A 12,992-nucleotide genomic window follows, 5' to 3' on the forward strand; every position below is an offset into this window, starting at 1 on the left:
AATAACGAGAATCCTGTAGACGTGTGAAATAACTTAATGTCTTTTTAACAAAGTGAAATATGTATTGTGAACTTTACCTGGTTTGGGTGTGTGTACATGCTCAGGTGCTAACTCTGTATCAGGAGAAGCATCTTTGACAGTCTAATAGGAAATTAAAACAAAGAGTATTAACAAATAAGGTACACAACCTGCAGTCTTAACTTAAGATAAAAATGTGGAAGTTTTACATAAAATTATTACCTTCAGATGCATAGATTTCATCATAGAACCTAAAGGGCACAAAGGACATAATCAACTGGGTGAAAATACGGCAAAAACTGGTCACACACAGGCATGAGGAATGAAGATCAAGCTGAATCCTCATACTGGGCCATAGGAATGTGTAACTTGTATGTTTGGGAGTGGCTGTTTAGTTCATTGGTAGAAAAAGAAACATAAACAAACCTGAATCCATCTGGAAATACTGAAGAAATCATAGGAACATAGGATAAGTAAACATGGCAAGAAGATTTAAAGAGAGATTCTGGTTTAATCACAGCAACTGAAAGCAAAAGTGTCCCTAAGTCAATGTGGGCATGCTGATTGATGGAGACAAAGGTGCTCTCTAAGCTGAGGAGCACATCATGACCCTGAGAAAAAGGGCGACAAATATAGTGGGCGTATGAAAACTAAGCTAACGGTACACTTAGGGAAAGATGGCATAGCTGAAGGGCACAAGTGAGAGTGAACACTTAATGAACACAGACATAATCTTACCCACCCAAAGCCCACTGCCATGGAGTCAAGTCTGACTCATAGCAAGAGGATCCCCAAGGCTGGACAAGATTCTGGGCACAGTTAACCCGATGTTTCTCCTGTGGTGCAGCTAGTGGCTTTAGGACTTCCAGATAAACCTCTGACGGGCTGAAATTTACTCCACAGTGCCACCAGGGCTCTGTAGGCTTACTTACAGAACTAGTTAAATTTAGCCCATTAAATCTACATAAAGTAAAACACATTGGATGCAATGAATCGAGAAAATGCAGAGAGTAGCAGTATACAAAAGGATTAGCCCTATATCACTATTCAGCGCTACAGCATCATTTATAATTAAGAATATCTGAAAACTATTTATTCAGTGTTGTTATTTTTTCTGTTTCTATGGATTGATTAAAACTCATAAGGAACGTAAAACCAGGACTAAGAGGGATTTCACGTTGTAATTGTTTGTTTACAGATTTATACGACTTGTGACTGTGGTGGCACTGATGGCTTCCAATTGCTCACCAGCCAATTAGCAGCCAGCACTTTGAACCCCTGTGAAACAAGGACTCCTGTAATCATTGAAAACAAAGATGTGCGTATTATAAGGCGATAGAGGACATCGTTGATGCAGAGCACGCGACCTCCATATCGAAGTTTCAAGGATTCTCTGTAAATGGACAGCAGCATTGAGAATGATGCAAACTGACAGGAAGTCATTCAGCATTTCTCTTCATAAGCTGTGAGTCTGTTTACAACGGAATACATTAGTATTTAAGCACCTAATTTCAGACAAAAGCAATTGAGAAATCAGTAGTACTGTGTCCCTGTGGGCCATCTATAAAACTCTACCTAATGTGCGCCTCCAGTCCCAGAGTTTGACAATTTACCCACCGTTTAGCATGTACTCTCAAGTATATATCTGCTTTTTGCTACCCTACAAGAAAGAACGCCTCCAAACAGTCCTTGAAATCTACTTGCTGCTTTGGTTGGATGAAGAAAGGAAATACCTAGGAAAAGACTGGTTGGGTTGTAGGTTACGTAAGAGAAGTCAACCCAAAGCGAAGTTTGCACAAAATGATTCTGGAAAGTCAGAAGTAGGCTGAAGCCAAGAGACTCTCTGATTGACTTCTCTGTGCTTGTTTACCTTTTCTGCTCTTTGGTACTTCTGATCTCTCTGCTTTATCCATGTTGTGGACCGTTGTGTCTTCTGTTACAAGCAGAACTTCAATATTGTCTCTTTCCTTTTCTTCTAAGGTCATCCTTCTACATTTTGTAGAGGTTGCTTGATTTGTGGTCTGTGATGGTGGCTTAAATGGATCTTGATCATCAACGTCGAGTTTCCTGGTACGTTCCTGACTCACCCGGGGGGAACCAGAGTCTGGAATATCGGAAGATATAATGTTCATTTACAAGAAGGTAAGTAATAACATAAATGTGACCAGCTTAGATAAACAGAAATCATGCTTGAGTGTAGCAGTCTCTTGTCTCCCTCTCCTTGACAAACAGTGGTGCTTTATGTCACACTGCATGGGGCATGTTGTACACTTGTTCTGGGGAAACGCTGTGCTTCCAACGAGTCACAGTAGACTTGACAGTGACCAGAAGCACAGTGGTCTTCATTTAGATAATCTTATTAGCAATTGTCGTTCCTGTTGTTTAAATATCTTCAATTTTTCTGGGTTACCTGTTTGTGATCACTCAGCACATTCAATGATTTATTTTGTGTTCCATGGAATTTCATTATAATCCTCCCAGAATTCGCTCTTTCTTCCTAATAACAGACCCCTTGCCTCCACATTTCAAGCTTAACTATGAATAGCAGTCTGTTTTCTTTATTCTAGAGACAATACTGTGTGCATGTCAGCATTTTTGAAGATAATATTTCATATTTTAAAACTATTTTCAATACAATGAGTTAACCTCACTTCAGTTCACAGTCTTCAACATTTATTACCTAACCTTTGTGTGAACATAATGAATATAAAAGAGAAGCAATAGTCTTTGGCATTCTAAGTGCTTCCATTTAAACATAGGGTAAGTCCAAACTGAGCCTAGTGACAAAGTAGAACAATATGCTCTGACACAAGAAAATCATATAGTCAAAATAAGGTTTTTTTGTCTTTTTGGAATTCCAAATATGAATATCATAACGGCAAGTGAAAGAGGATAACAAATGACATTTCTGAGAATGTACACTCATATTTACATTGGTTCGGCTACCATTTCTGATATGGAAATAGGTCCAACTCCCTGAACACAACCTTTGAGGAAATCTGTGTAATAATGAATACCATAAAAGGATCCCAAGGCTGAAGAGTTGTGAAATTCATTATGTCAATGGTTGTGTAACAGACCTTCTCTGGGGGATGATTAATGACTTCACCCGCATTATAAATACACATACGACACGCCACACTACTTCAGTTAATGAAAAGTTTTGGCTGACAAGATCAACTCTGGGACTCTACAAAAATGAAATAAAGTTGAAACACACACGAGGCAGAGTAAGGCTTTGCTTCTGGTGAAGACAAGAATCCCAATGAACATTGTCAAGCATTAGGAAAAAAAGTCTCAGAGTGCCATACTTCACATCTGCCATAAGGAACATCTGTATATTTCCAAGCAGTAGAGAAATTCCAAACTTGGGAAGTAGGAAGAATATAAATCACAAGATAGGAGTCCATGCTTCCTGTGGTGAATTCTTCCACTTATGCCGCTAGGTATTTAAATCACACATGAGTAACAATATGGGCATATTCATGATTTCTGTTAAGCCTGTCACCTAAATTTCCAAAAAGTGAAATAAGTAACAAGAATCCTGTAGACGTGTGAAATAACTTAATGTCTTTTTAACAAAGTGAAATATGTATTGTGAACTTTACCTGGTTTGGGTGTGTGTACATGCTCAGGTGCTAACTCTATATCAGGAGAAGCATCTTTGATAGCCTAAAAGGAAATTAAAACAAAGAGTATTAACAAATAAGGTAAACAACCTGTAGTATTAACTTAAGATAAAAATGTGGAAGTTTTACATAAAATTATTACCTTCAGATGCATAGATTTCATCATAGAACCTAAAGGGCACAAAGGACATAATCAACTGGGTGAAAATACGGCAAAAACTGGTCACACACAGGCATGAGGAATGAAGATCAAGCTGAATCCTCATACTGGGCCATAGGTATGTGTAACTTGTATGTTTGGGAGTGGCTGTTTAGTTCATTGGTAGAAAAAGAAACATAAACAAACCTGAATCCATCTGGAAATACTGAAGAAATCATAGGAACATAGGATAAGTAAACATGGCAAGAAGATTTAAAAAGAGAGATTCTGGTTTTAATCACAGCAACTGAAAGCAAAAGTGTCCCTAAGTCAATGTGGGCATGCTGATTGATGGAGACAAAGGTGCTCTCTAAGCTGAGGAGCACATCATGACCCTGAGAAAAAGGGCGACAAATATAGTGGGCGTATGAAAACTAAGCTAACGGTACACTTAGGGAAAGATGGCATAGCTGAAGGGCACAAGTGAGAGTGAACACTTAATGAACACAGACATAATCTTACCCACCCAAAGCCCACTGCCATGGAGTCAAGTCTGACTCATAGCAAGAGGATCCCCAAGGCTGGACACGATTCTGGGCACAGTTAACCCGATGTTTCTCCTGTGGTGCAGCTAGTGGCTTTAGGACTTCCAGATAAACCTCTGACGGGCTGAAATTTACTCCACAGTGCCACCAGGGCTCTGTAGGCTTACTTACAGGACTAGTTAAATTTAGCCCATTAAATCTACATAAAGTAAAACACATTGGATGCAATGAATCGAGAAAATGCAGAGAGTAGCAGTATACAAAAGGATTAGCCCTATATCACTATTCAGCGCTACAGCATCATTTATAATTAAGAATATCTGAAAACTATTTATTCAGTGTTGTTATTTTTTTCTGTTTCTATGGATTGATTGAAACTCATAGGGAACGTAAAACCAGGACTAAGAGGGATTTCACGTTGTAATTGTTTGTTTACAGATTTATACGACTTGTGACTGTGGTGGCACTGATGGCTTCCAATTGCTCACCAGCCAATTAGCAGCCAGCACTTTGAGCCCCTGTGAAACAAGGGCTCCTGTAATCATTGAAAACAAAGATGTGCGTATTATAAGGCGATAGAGGACATCGTTGACGCAGAGCACGCGACCTCCATATCGAAGTTTCAAGGATTCTCTGTAAATGGACAGCAGCATTGAGAATGATGCAAACTGACAGGAAGTCATTCAGCATTTCTCTTCATAAGCTGTGAGTCTGTTTACAACGGAATACATTAGTATTTAAGCACCTAATTTCAGACAAAAGCAATTGAGAAATCAGTAGTACTGTGTCCCTGTGGGCCATCTATAAAACTCTACCTAATGTGCGCCTCCAGTCCCAGAGTTTGACAATTTACCCACCGTTTAGCATGTACTCTCAAGTATATATCTGCTTTCTGCTACCCTACAAGAAAGAACGCCTCCAAACAGTCCTTGAAATCTACTTGCTGCTTTGGTTGGATGAAGAAAGGAAATACCTAGGAAAAGACTGGTTGGGTTGTAGGTTACGTAAGAGAAGTCAACCCAAAGCGAAGTTTGCACAAAATGATTCTGGAAAGTCAGAAGTAGGCTGAAGCCAAGAGACTCTCTGATTGACTTCTCTGTGCTTGTTTACCTTTTCTGCTCTTTGGTACTTCTGATCTCTCTGCTTTATCCATGTTGTGGACCGTTGTGTCTTCTGTTACAAGCAGAACTTCAATATTGTCTCTTTCCTTTTCTTCTAAGGTCATCCTTCTACATTTTGTAGAGGTTGCTTGATTTGTGGTCTGTGATGGTGGCTTAAATGGATCTTGATCATCAACGTCGAGTTTCCTGGTACGTTCCTGACTCACCCGGGGGGAACCAGAGTCTGGAATATCGGAAGATATAATGTTCATTTACAAGAAGGTAAGTAATAACATAAATGTGACCAGCTTAGATAAACAGAAATCATGCTTGAGTGTAGCAGTCTCTTGTCTCCCTCTCCTTGACAAACAGTGGTGCTTTATGTCACACTGCATGGGGCATGTTGTACACTTGTTCTGGGGAAACGCTGTGCTTCCAACGAGTCACAGTAGACTTGACAGTGACCAGAAGCACAGTGGTCTTCATTTAGATAATCTTATTAGCAATTGTCGTTCCTGTTGTTTAAATATCTTCAATTTTTCTGGGTTACCTGTTTGTGATCACTCAGCACATTCAATGATTTATTTTGTGTTCCATGGAATTTCATTATAATCCTCCCAGAATTCGCTCTTTCTTCCTAATAACAGACCCCTTGCCTCCACATTTCAAGCTTAACTATGAATAGCAGTCTGTTTTCTTTATTCTAGAGACAATACTGTGTGCATGTCAGCATTTTTGAAGATAATATTTCATATTTTAAAACTATTTTCAATACAATGAGTTAACCTCACTTCAGTTCATAGTCTTCAACATTTATTACCTAACCTTTGTGTGAACATAATGAATATAAAAGAGAAGCAATAGTCTTTGGCATTCTAAGTGCTTCCATTTAAACATAGGGTAAGTCCAAACTGAGCCTAGTGACAAAGTAGAACAATATGCTCTGACACAAGAAAATCATATAGTCAAAATAAGGTTTTTTTGTCTTTTTGGAATTCCAAATATGAATATCATAACGGCAAGTGAAAGAGGATAACAAATGACATTTCTGAGAATGTACACTCATATTTACATTGGTTCGGCTACCATTTCTGATATGGAAATAGGTCCAACTCCCTGAACACAACCTTTGAGGAAATCTGTGTAATAATGAATACCATAAAAGGATCCCAAGGCTGAAGAGTTGTGAAATTCATTATGTCAATGGTTGTGTAACAGACCTTCTCTGGGGGATGATTAATGACTTCACCCGCATTATAAATACACATACGACACGCCACACTACTTCAGTTAATGAAAAGTTTTGGCTGACAAGATCAACTCTGGGACTCTACAAAAATGAAATAAAGTTGAAACACACATGAGGCAGAGTAAGGCTTTGCTTCTGGTGAAGACAAGAATCCCAATGAACATTGTCAAGCATTAGGAAAAAAAGTCTCAGAGTGCCATACTTCACATCTGCCATAAGGAACATCTGTATATTTCCAAGCAGTAGAGAAATTCCAAACTTGGGAAGTAGGAAGAATATAAATCACAAGATATGAGTCCATGCTTCCTGTGGTGAATTCTTCCACTTATGCCGCTAGGTATTTAAATCACACATGAGTAACAATATGGGCATATTCATGATTTCTGTTAAGCCTGTCACCTAAATTTCCAAAAAGTGAAATAAGTAACAAGAATCCTGTAGACGTGTGAAATAACTTAATGTCTTTTTAACAAAGTGAAATATGTATTGTGAACTTTACCTGGTTTGGGTGTGTGTACATGCTCAGGTGCTAACTCTATATCAGGAGAAGCATCTTTGATAGCCTAAAAGGAAATTAAAACAAAGAGTATTAACAAATAAGGTAAACAACCTGTAGTCTTAACTTAAGATAAAAATGTGGAAGTTTTACATAAAATTATTACCTTCAGATGCATAGATTTCATCATAGAACCTAAAGGGCACAAAGGACATAATCAACTGGGTGAAAATACGGCAAAAACTGGTCACACACAGGCATGAGGAATGAAGATCAAGCTGAATCCTCATACTGGGCCATAGGAATGTGTAACTTGTATGTTTGGGAGTGGCTGTTTAGTTCATTGGTAGAAAAAGAAACATAAACAAACCTGAATCCATCTGGAAATACTGAAGAAATCATAGGAACATAGGATAAGTAAACATGGCAAGAAGATTTAAAGAGAGATTCTGGTTTAATCACAGCAACTGAAAGCAAAAGTGTCCCTAAGTCAATGTGGGCATGCTGATTGATGGAGACAAAGGTGCTCTCTAAGCTGAGGAGCACATCATGACCCTGAGAAAAAGGGCGACAAATATAGTGGGCGTATGAAAACTAAGCTAACGGTACACTTAGGGAAAGATGCCATAGCTGAAGGGCACAAGTGAGAGTGAACACTTAATGAACACAGACATAATCTTACCCACCCAAAGCCCACTGCCATGGAGTCAAGTCTGACTCATAGCAAGAGGATCCCCAAGGCTGGACACGATTCTGGGCACAGTTAACCCGATGTTTCTCCTGTGGTGCAGCTAGTGGCTTTAGGACTTCCAGATAAACCTCTGACGGGCTGAAATTTACTCCACAGTGCCACCAGGGCTCTGTAGGCTTACTTACAGAACTAGTTAAATTTAGCCCATTAAATCTACATAAATTAAAACACATTGGATGCAATGAATCGAGAAAATGCAGAGAGTAGCAGTATACAAAAGGATTAGCCCTATATCACTATTCAGCGCTACAGCATCATTTATAATTAAGAATATCTGAAAACTATTTATTCAGTGTTGTTATTTTTTCTGTTTCTATGGATTGATTGAAACTCATAGGGAACGTAAAACCAGGACTAAGAGGGATTTCACGTTGTAATTGTTTGTTTACAGATTTATACGACTTGTGACTGTGGTGGCACTGATGGCTTCCAATTGCTCACCAGCCAATTAGCAGCCAGCACTTTGAACCCCTGTGAAACAAGGGCTCCTGTAATCATTGAAAACAAAGATGTGCGTATTATAAGGCGATAGAGGACATCGTTGATGCAGAGCACGCGACCTCCATATCGAAGTTTCAAGGATTCTCTGTAAATGGACAGCAGCATTGAGAATGATGCAAACTGACAGGAAGTCATTCAGCATTTCTCTTCATAAGCTGTGAGTCTGTTTACAACGGAATACATTAGTATTTAAGCACCTAATTTCAGACAAAAGCAATTGAGAAATCAGTAGTACTGTGTCCCTGTGGGCCATCTATAAAACTCTACCTAATGTGCGCCTCCAGTCCCAGAGTTTGACAATTTACCCACCGTTTAGCATGTACTCTCAAGTATATATCTGCTTTTTGCTACCCTACAAGAAAGAACGCCTCCAAACAGTCCTTGAAATCTACTTGCTGCTTTGGTTGGATGAAGAAAGGAAATACCTAGGAAAAGACTGGTTGGGTTGTAGGTTACGTAAGAGAAGTCAACCCAAAGCGAAGTTTGCACAAAATGATTCTGGAAAGTCAGAAGTAGGCTGAAGCCAAGAGACTCTCTGATTGACTTCTCTGTGCTTGTTTACCTTTTCTGCTCTTTGGTACTTCTGATCTCTCTGCTTTATCCATGTTGTGGACCGTTGTGTCTTCTGTTACAAGCAGAACTTCAATATTGTCTCTTTCCTTTTCTTCTAAGGTCATCCTTCTACATTTTGTAGAGGTTGCTTGATTTGTGGTCTGTGATGGTGGCTTAAATGGATCTTGATCATCAACGTCGAGTTTCCTGGTACGTTCCTGACTCACCCGGGGGGAACCAGAGTCTGGAATATCGGAAGATATAATGTTCATTTACAAGAAGGTAAGTAATAACATAAATGTGACCAGCTTAGATAAACAGAAATCATGCTTGAGTGTAGCAGTCTCTTGTCTCCCTCTCCTTGACAAACAGTGGTGCTTTATGTCACACTGCATGGGGCATGTTGTACACTTGTTCTGGGGAAACGCTGTGCTTCCAACGAGTCACAGTAGACTTGACAGTGACCAGAAGCACAGTGGTCTTCATTTAGATAATCTTATTAGCAATTGTCGTTCCTGTTGTTTAAATATCTTCAATTTTTCTGGGTTACCTGTTTGTGATCACTCAGCACATTCAATGATTTATTTTGTGTTCCATGGAATTTCATTATAATCCTCCCAGAATTCGCTCTTTCTTCCTAATAACAGAGCCCTTGCCTCCACATTTCAAGCTTAACTATGAATAGCAGTCTGTTTTCTTTATTCTAGAGACAATACTGTGTGCATGTCAGCATTTTTGAAGATAATATTTCATATTTTAAAACTATTTTCAATACAATGAGTTAACCTCACTTCAGTTCACAGTCTTCAACATTTATTACCTAACTTTTGTGTGAACATAATGAATATAAAAGAGAAGCAATAGTCTTTGGCATTCTAAGTGCTTCCATTTAAACATAGGGTAAGTCCAAACTGAGCCTAGTGACAAAGTAGAACAATATGCTCTGACACAAGAAAATCATATAGTCAAAATAAGGTTTTTTTTGTCTTTTTGGAATTCCAAATATGAATATCATAACGGCAAGTGAAAGAGGATAACAAATGACATTTCTGAGAATGTACACTCATATTTACATTGGTTCGGCTACCATTTCTGATATGGAAATAGGTCCAACTCCCTGAACACAACCTTTGAGGAAATCTGTGTAATAATGAATACCATAAAAGGATCCCAAGGCTGAAGAGTTGTGAAATTCATTATGTCAATGGTTGTGTAACAGACCTTCTCTGGGGGATGATTAATGACTTCACCCGCATTATAAATACACATACGACACGCCACACTACTTCAGCTAATGAAAAGTTTTGGCTGACAAGATCAACTCTGGGACTCTACAAAAATGAAATAAAGTTGAAACACACATGAGGCAGAGTAAGGCTTTGCTTCTGGTGAAGACAAGAATCCCAATGAACATTGTCAAGCATTAGGAAAAAAAGTCTCAGAGTGCCATACTTCACATCTGCCATAAGGAACATCTGTATATTTCCAAGCAGTAGAGAAATTCCAAACTTGGGAAGTAGGAAGAATATAAATCACAAGATATGAGTCCATGCTTCCTGTGGTGAATTCTTCCACTTATGCCGCTAGGTATTTAAATCACACATGAGTAACAATATGGGCATATTCATGATTTCTGTTAAGCCTGTCACCTAAATTTCCAAAAAGTGAAATAAGTAACAAGAATCCTGTAGACGTGTGAAATAACTTAATGTCTTTTTAACAAAGTGAAATATGTATTGTGAACTTTACCTGGTTTGGGTGTGTGTACATGCTCAGGTGCTAACTCTATATCAGGAGAAGCATCTTTGATAGCCTAAAAGGAAATTAAAACAAAGAGTATTAACAAATAAGGTAAACAACCTGTAGTCTTAACTTAAGATAAAAATGTGGAAGTTTTACATAAAATTATTACCTTCAGATGCATAGATTTCATCATAGAACCTAAAGGGCACAAAGGACATAATCAACTGGGTGAAAATACGGCAAAAACTGGTCACACACAGGCATGAGGAATGAAGATCAAGCTGAATCCTCATACTGGGCCATAGGAATGTGTAACTTGTATGTTTGGGAGTGGCTGTTTAGTTCATTGGTAGAAAAAGAAACATAAACAAACCTGAATCCATCTGGAAATACTGAAGAAATCATAGGAACATAGGATAAGTAAACATGGCAAGAAGATTTAAAGAGAGATTCTGGTTTAATCACAGCAACTGAAAGCAAAAGTGTCCCTAAGTCAATGTGGGCATGCTGATTGATGGAGACAAAGGTGCTCTCTAAGCTGAGGAGCACATCATGACCCTGAGAAAAAGGGCGACAAATATAGTGGGCGTATGAAAACTAAGCTAACGGTACACTTAGGGAAAGATGCCATAGCTGAAGGGCACAAGTGAGAGTGAACACTTAATGAACACAGACATAATCTTACCCACCCAAAGCCCACTGCCATGGAGTCAAGTCTGACTCATAGCAAGAGGATCCCCAAGGCTGGACAAGATTCTGGGCACAGTTAACCCGATGTTTCTCCTGTGGTGCAGCTAGTGGCTTTAGGACTTCCAGATAAACCTCTGACGGGCTGAAATTTACTCCACAGTGCCACCAGGGCTCTGTAGGCTTACTTACAGAACTAGTTAAATTTAGCCCATTAAATCTACATAAATTAAAACACATTGGATGCAATGAATCGAGAAAATGCAGAGAGTAGCAGTATACAAAAGGATTAGCCCTATATCACTATTCAGCGCTACAGCATCATTTATAATTAAGAATATCTGAAAACTATTTATTCAGTGTTGTTATTTTTTCTGTTTCTATGGATTGATTAAAACTCATAAGGAACGTAAAACCAGGACTAAGAGGGATTTCACGTTGTAATTGTTTGTTTACAGATTTATACGACTTGTGACTGTGGTGGCACTGATGGCTTCCAATTGCTCACCAGCCAATTAGCAGCCAGCACTTTGAACCCCTGTGAAACAAGGACTCCTGTAATCATTGAAAACAAAGATGTGCGTATTATAAGGCGATAGAGGACATCGTTGATGCAGAGCACGCGACCTCCATATCGAAGTTTCAAGGATTCTCTGTAAATGGACAGCAGCATTGAGAATGATGCAAACTGACAGGAAGTCATTCAGCATTTCTCTTCATAAGCTGTGAGTCTGTTTACAACGGAATACATTAGTATTTAAGCACCTAATTTCAGACAAAAGCAATTGAGAAATCAGTAGTACTGTGTCCCTGTGGGCCATCTATAAAACTCTACCTAATGTGCGCCTCCAGTCCCAGAGTTTGACAATTTACCCACCGTTTAGCATGTACTCTCAAGTATATATCTGCTTTTTGCTACCCTACAAGAAAGAACGCCTCCAAACAGTCCTTGAAATCTACTTGCTGCTTTGGTTGGATGAAGAAAGGAAATACCTAGGAAAAGACTGGTTGGGTTGTAGGTTACGTAAGAGAAGTCAACCCAAAGCGAAGTTTGCACAAAATGATTCTGGAAAGTCAGAAGTAGGCTGAAGCCAAGAGACTCTCTGATTGACTTCTCTGTGCTTGTTTACCTTTTCTGCTCTTTGGTACTTCTGATCTCTCTGCTTTATCCATGTTGTGGACCGTTGTGTCTTCTGTTACAAGCAGAACTTCAATATTGTCTCTTTCCTTTTCTTCTAAGGTCATCCTTCTACATTTTGTAGAGGTTGCTTGATTTGTGGTCTGTGATGGTGGCTTAAATGGATCTTGATCATCAACGTCGAGTTTCCTGGTACGTTCCTGACTCACCCGGGGGGAACCAGAGTCTGGAATATCGGAAGATATAATGTTCATTTACAAGAAGGTAAGTAATAACATAAATGTGACCAGCTTAGATAAACAGAAATCATGCTTGAGTGTAGCAGTCTCTTGTCTCCCTCTCCTTGACAAACAGTGGTGCTTTATGTCACACTGCATGGGGCATGTTGTACACTTGTTCTGGGGAAACGCTGTGCTTCCAACGAGTCACAGTAGACTTGACAGT

This window comes from Tenrec ecaudatus, chromosome 3 (assembly GCF_050624435.1).
Source record: "Tenrec ecaudatus isolate mTenEca1 chromosome 3, mTenEca1.hap1, whole genome shotgun sequence".
NCBI classification, from domain to species: Eukaryota; Metazoa; Chordata; class Mammalia; order Afrosoricida; family Tenrecidae; genus Tenrec; species Tenrec ecaudatus.